We start from the raw sequence: 7500 nt of genomic DNA on the forward strand, positions 1-7500 counted from the left end.
AAACACATGTCTGTTTGTTTGTTTTACGGCTGTGTTTTGGTTAGTCAGTCTGTCTGTCTGTTCATACAGATTGCTCCTTTAAAATTAGAAATGCAAAAATCCAAATTAAGCTCAATAAAACAACAGCGACACACAATAGCATTTAAATCCTGTGTATGACCCACCAGGGAAAATATCTAATACATTTAATATACATTTAATTTACATTAAATTAACTATATAATTGATCGGAAATGAAAATGTACGGACTCAATAAATAAATATTGACTTAAAAAAAAAAAAAAAAATGAAACCCTTTTCCTACATCTCTTGCTCACTACAATACTCTCGTTCAAATCATTTCTCCAAACAGGGTTCCTATAGTTTCAACTGAACGCAACACTAAAGTAGAGTGAGATGGAGGTAGAGAAAGAGGGAGAGACAGGGGATAGGGGGGGACAATGCCAGGTGGAGAGAGTGAGAGAGAGATGGAGGGGGAGAGAGAGAGATGGAGGTAGAGAGAGAGAGAGGGAGAGCAAGAGAGAGAGCGCGAGAGAGGGCGAGAGCACGAGAGAGAGACAGAGAGAGAGAGAGAGAGAGAGAGAGAGAGAGAAAGAAAGAAAGAAAGAAAGAAAGATAGAAAGAAAGAAAGAAAGAAGAAAGAAAGAAAGAAAGAAAGAAAGAAAGAAAGAAAGAAAGAGAGATGGGGTGGTGTCATTCTCTCCCCCATCAGATACACATGAAGCATGATGGGAGGATGAGGGGAGGAATATTTCACTGTCAGACAGGGTTCTGCGTGGCTATTCATTTCACACTCTCCCGCTCTCTCTCCATTTCTCTCTCTCTTTCTCCATCTCTCCCTCTCTCTCTCCCCCTGCTGCAGGATAATGACAATTGAGTCATTCCACGGCATGTACAGGAGAGTAGAACACACTCAAACATGCGTTCAAACACGGTCCCTGTGAGAGAGAGAGAGGGAAATTAGGTGGAAAAGAGAGAAAGGGAGAGAGAGACACCTTGTGAACTCAGACACGCAGGTTCTCTTCAGTTTAAATCTGCATTTTATTGTGTCCCGGTCACCTGTGTCTCCTCCCATTAGAAGTGAGAGCACTGGAAACCATGATCACTTCCCACACACCCTGCTTCCCACACCCTGCTTCCCACACACCCACTGCTTCCCACACCCTGCTTCCCACACACCCTGCTTCCCACACCCTGCTTCCCACACACTGCTTCCCACACCCTGCTTCCCACACACCCTGCTTCCCACACCCCTGCTTCCCACACACTGCTTCCCACACCCTGCTTCCCACACCCTGCTTCACACACACTGCTTCCCACACCCTGCTTCCCACACACCCTGCTTCCCACACCCTGCTTCCCACACCCTGCTTCCCACACACCCTGCTTCCACACCCTGCTTCCCACACCCTGCTTCCCACACACACTGCATCTCACCGACCAAAGAGTCTCTGTCTCTCAGCCACATGCCAACCTAAAAAGCTCTCACGTTCCTCCATGTTTCTCAAATGTCCAATTTTGAAGTTGTTCCAAACGTCAAATTTCGAAGTGTTAAGTTTGATTTAAGGCATTAATTATGATTGAACTTTAAATTCTTAAGGTTAGGCATGAACTCCAAATAGATAAGTTAACGTTTGTGCCTTAAAACCAAAATATAAAAAACTGCTTTCTGTCGCTGGATTCGAACATGCATCGCTTTGGAATCAGAGGCAGGTAACAGCGCTCACGGTTTGCCCCTAGTGGTCAGTTTCCTGAGACAAAAACGGACGTTGAATACGGGTGACCTGGCAGTGCAAACCAGCAGCAGGCCGCCCTATTTGATAAGCAAAACAGACCTAGCACTTAACTCTCTCCCTCTTGGTTCTCTCTCTCTCTCTCTCACACACACACACACACACACACAGGCCTGCGCTTAGACAGACCTACTAAATAGTTTACAGTGGCCTGAATTTGCATCAAACCACCACCTTTACTCCAACCACACAGGAAGGACAAAACACGAATAACAATGTATTTGGCTTCTGCAATCTGTGTGATTATGGCAGCATTACTTTGGCCATAGAGGTATGATATGGTGAAAGACCACTTTCCCTAGTGCTGAAAAAAACTACACGAATCACGGAGATGACATGATAAACGATCCCCTGTCAATTCACACTCTCTCTCTTTTTCTAGACAAAGATGTATAAAAAGAGAGAGGGAGCGACGGGATACTTGAATGACGGAGGAGGGGAATCCGCAAGAGGGGGCGAGAGGAGCGGAGGGATGGAGAGAGAGAGGGAGAGGGGGGCGGGGGCGAGAGGAGCGGAGGGACAGAGAGAGAGAAAGAGAGAGAAAGACAGAGAGAGAGGGAGAGGGGGGCGGGGGCGAGAGGAGCGGAGGGACAGAGAGAGAGAAAGAGAGAGAAAGACAGAGAGAGAGGGAGAGGGGGGGGGCGAGAGGAGCGGAGGGACGGAGGGACGGAGAGAGAGAGAAAGACAGAGAGAGAGAGAGAGAAAGACAGAGAGAGAGGGAGTGGGGGGGGGGGTGAGTGTAGTGGAGGGGAATTGAATTGAAAGGTGGGAAGGGTTCAGCCTCCGTAGCGACAGCGACATGGGGTGTAATTGCTAATTGCGACGCGTACCTCTGGAATGGCGCGGCCGTTTGTGTGTCTCAGCTGGCGTTGTACGTCAGAAGGCTATTTCAGCCAGCGCTTTTATGAGGAAACCAGCCAGGTCGCTCAACATCCACCTTCGAAATACGACGTCCATCCATGACGTCGGGAGATGCCTTCGAATCCAGCCACTAGGGGCAACGGTGAGCAATATTAGCATCAAGTATGCTTGGGTTTTGCTAGGGTGTTGTGGACGGGGGTGGAGGTGGGGCGTGAACTCTGGCACAGAATTCGGAGACAGCAGCGGAGCAACCCAGGGTGTCCAAAACACCTCCAAATTTGACAATTGGAGCGACTTTGAAATTTAAAGTTCGGAGAAAGGTGGACAGACAATCAGCATCTGAAGTCAAATTGGTCAAACCGTGAGATCTTGTTGACACACACACACACACACCCCAGTCACACACCCTGATGGATTGAACCTAAATCCGATAAATTTACAATCACATCATCAAGGCCTCCTCTTTTATCCTTGGCTTTCACCTCACATTAGTAGCTGAGTGTGTGTGTGTGTGTGTGTCAACGTGTGTGAAATGTAATTTTAAATTGTGTGTGTGTGTGCACGTCCACAGACACACGTATTGCTCTCCGTCTCTGAGGGGTGAACGGGTCTGCTCAGGAGGCTCTCTCTTTAAACCACAGTTAATTACCCTCGGAATGTCTCACACCCTGCACAACAGGGGCCGCCACCGCCACCGTGTGTGTGTTTGTGGAGACATGGGACAGGGGCCACGGGGTAACACATATGCGTAAAAAACACACCCTATGACACCTTTACACACCATCCTGATCAGGCAGGGGGATAAGCCACAGACACACAGAATTATATGAGCACACACACACACACACACACACACACACACACATATATATACACAATCACCGCAGCACAAATTCACAAATAGATGCACACACACGCACACACACACACTCAGTAGGGGACATATTGACATGATTTGACAGATGATTTAAGTAAATGATTTTATAAGGAGATTAAAAGGAATTGAATTTACGATTCCCCTGATCCCTTCCTCCAGTGCTTCCATCTCCTCTACACAGAGAACAACAGAACGAGAGACGGACAGGAGAAGAAGAACAAATCAAATCCTCAACTTTTATTCAGGCTGGCTGGTTATATCAGAATGTGGTGGGATCTATAGAAGGAGGAGGCTGTCTCTGAGGCACGGACAGAGTTCTCCATTAGAAACCATTCATTCAAAAATGATAGACCTATTATTATAGTGGAGGGACTCTAATGTTCTAGTGGAAGACTTTATTATAATTGTAAAGCTAAAGTGAGAATTTATTTTAAACTGTAAATGCAAATATTAATCTTGTGTTTTCAATTTAATTACGGGCATAGACGGTATAATCCAGTCCAATCCCCCTAAAATCTAAACAGGCATATTCAGTTTGGTTCAATTGTTACTGTTGTAAAAAAATCCACATATGTTAAATCCATCACATTCGTGCTGGAAAACGCAAAATCAGGAAAGGAGCTCCAACAAAATACAATTTGGCAAGTGCTTAGAATGTATATTATTTCAAATGTCCTAAATATAAAATTGGAAAATAATCATCACATCTGATATGACTGTCCTAACGGCAGAACAACCAAGCAATGTGGCACACACACACACAAAAGAACCGGGCGCATTGTCGGTTCTGTGTCTTTTTGGAAATGTTGCATTCTCTAGCCCGAATGTGGCTTAACACATCAGTCTCATTCCAAACATTGAAAAGACATACTTAAAATTAACACCACGTTTTTTTTAAACGAGTCACATTCCAAACATTGAAAATCATATCCTTTATATAGCGCACCGAGTACATGCATAAGATACCACATACATCCGATGCAAAAACAAATGTATAACATTTCAATGTGCAATTTTTTTAAATTCAATCATTTATCTGGGAAATAGATACACAGCGATAAATCTAACGATATATCCGAAGTGTTCTGCAAAACACACAAGCCGTGAAAATACAACCTTCGCAGGTTCAGGAATCGGCCCAAGTCTTTTATTAAATCATTCCCCTATTCTTTCAATCAAAAAGCCCGGCACGACAATCTACCTTCAACATCCCCGTGACCTCTAGGAATAAACAACAACAACAAACACATTAAATCAATTCAAACTAACTAAGAGGGGAAAACCCTTAATGACATGCAAATGAAATGTATGTTCAGGCATGAAGCGAATATAATTATGATAATCGTCAAAATGGCACTTGTTGTTATTATTATTATCATTATCCATAATATATCAATTAGTATCCCACTCGTCAATGTCGACGTAGGAGGTGAGCGGGGAGCGAGCGGTGAGAGAGGTGAGTAATGACTATGAGTAAAGCCTGGGTACAGCTGGGACCAAGAGAGGGATTCGGACGGTGTGTTTCTCTATGTGAAGCGACTCTAACCCCGGATCACTAATGACACTGAGACAGGGGGGAAAACCCAGGCTAAAGCCCATCGCTGTAGACAGGAGAAAAGACTGTCTCCTGAATCGTCTGGTCTCCTTCATACTACACGTCCTTCGCCCTTTCGAAGCTCCTCTAGCTATATCTCAGTCACACCACTGCAATTCACACACTCCTTGCAAAATGCTCAAATACACTATACTCTCAAATACAATTCTCAAATATAATAAATCCATAAATACGTCATTTAGAAATAAATAATTGGGTCATTTTACACAAGGTTTCCGAAGACGAGAATATATATATACGGAATACGTATATTCCAAAGCTAGGGTTCTACACCCACCCGTATCCACCTTATAACACACACACTGTTCAAACACGACCCCACAAACACACACGTACAGAAAGTCGGTAGGCATGCAGGTAGAGTGGTTGGGTTGTGTACCTTCGCATTAACATGACCTTTCATTTCTCTCCTATGTAGATTACCAATCTAGCCATTCTTTCTCTCTATATTAACCTCCGGTCTGTCTGTGTGTGTGTGTGTGTGTGTGTGTGTGCGCGTGTGTGTGTGTATATAGTCTGTAAGAAGGCTGGAAAGCGAGGCTCCACTTTAGAAGCGTTATCAGCGTTCAGACACAGTCCAGGGCAGGGGGTCAAGAGTGCCATGGTTTCCTTTAGAAACACTCAAACAAAGTCAACTTGTCCAGCTCTCCTCTCTTCTCTTCAGCCTATCTATTGCTCTATTGTTCTCTCTTCATTCTACTCACTTTGCTTAAGGCCAAGTATTAACAAACAGAGAGAGGAGCGTGCGATTTGGGGAATATTTTTTTCTCTCCAAAACTAGGACTCCCCTTTAATTTACACGCCACACTTTAGGTAATTCTGTCACCTGGAACTCTCCTCAAATTTATTTGTGAAATGTAATTGACTAGACAGCTTAACTAAAACACTTATTTTATAGTCTTCTGGCGATCGTCACTGTTCTCTGGGTTGTGTGTCTGTAGACAGAGAGGTATATGGGAGTGATGCTCCCGATCCCTGATTCTGTATTTACATAAAACACTCGACACACACGATCCTCCGCCTGGCTGCTCCACCAGCCAGTTAATCTGCATTTTTAACGCTGTCCTTAACACAAGCCAAAAAGAGCAAAGCGCTAGCTAAAGGAGCAGCGTGTGTGTGTGTGTGTGTGCACGGTGTGTCCGTGCGGAGCGACGCAGCGCACTGTTGTCTCCGATGCCACGGCAGGGCCACATGCTGTGCTGGCCGTCTGAAATCCAAGCTCTCCTGGCATTTAAGAGCGCTTTCTCCTCCTCCTCCTCCCCCTGCCGCTTCTGTCCGTTCCCTCTCCCTCCTGGCCGCCCCCCTGCGCCCCCTCTCACTCTGTCGGCTGGCTGACGGACAGCCCTCACACACTCTGAACACACTGACCCCACCTAATAAACTAAGACTTAAACATCCCATACCACGCACACACGCTCTATTATACAGTGGATCATCAAGTAGTACGGCTCTCTGTGCTGGGATAGACATGCCAGAGTGTGTGTGTGTGTGTGTGTGTGTGTGTGTGAGCGAGAGAGTGTGTGTGTCCTACTCAGGTGGAGCGGCAGAAATTCAATTCCTCACGCTGAGTGAGAGCTCCTGTCTGTACCGCAGCCCAGCACCAGTAGACAGACGCATACTGTTACACTGTTACACACAGTCAAACAGACACATTTTCACACACTACCTGACAGTGGAAAGCAACCTTGACATTCTACCCGGCCACCTCCGCAGTATCACACGAAATAACACACACACACTCCTACTCTGACAAACGCGAGCACGGCACACACAGGCACACACAGGCACACACACAGTCAAAGGCATTCACAATGACAAGAGGTAAGGAAAGAAGTAGTAAAAAGGTCAAATTTACCTACTCTTGTTCAGAGTGTAGGGAGAAATACTCAGGAAGGGAAAGCTCTATGGAATCCATCTGCACACTGCCACCATAATGTGAGAAAGCCTCCTCTATAAATCAAAGTTTTTTTCTGCTCTCCTCCTCCTCTCCTGTCCTCCTCTCTCTCTCTTCTCTCTCGCTCCGATCTCTCTCTCTCTCCTCCTCTCTCTCTCTCTCTCTCTCTCTCTGTTCCTGTCAGAGCACTGCAATCAGGCACAGTGGTCCTCCGTGTGACAAGCCTATAGGCACAGCAGCCAGCTAGTTGGGACCAAAAGCTCCAGCACTCTTCTAATCAAGGACTTAAAGCCACGATTGGAGCTCATTAATATGTAGCAAGGCTTTGCATATGTAGTCCCTCTGGCCCATCCGGGCTGCTCATTGGTGGACGGGCGGCCAATGGCAGAGAGGCAGGGCTCGGTCTGCACGCACGGAGAGAGAGAGCAGCCGAGCAGGTGGAGAGTGGAGGGCAGAGACA

Source organism: Oncorhynchus kisutch, linkage group LG14, assembly GCF_002021735.2.
Source record: "Oncorhynchus kisutch isolate 150728-3 linkage group LG14, Okis_V2, whole genome shotgun sequence".
Taxonomy (NCBI): Eukaryota; Metazoa; Chordata; class Actinopteri; order Salmoniformes; family Salmonidae; genus Oncorhynchus; species Oncorhynchus kisutch.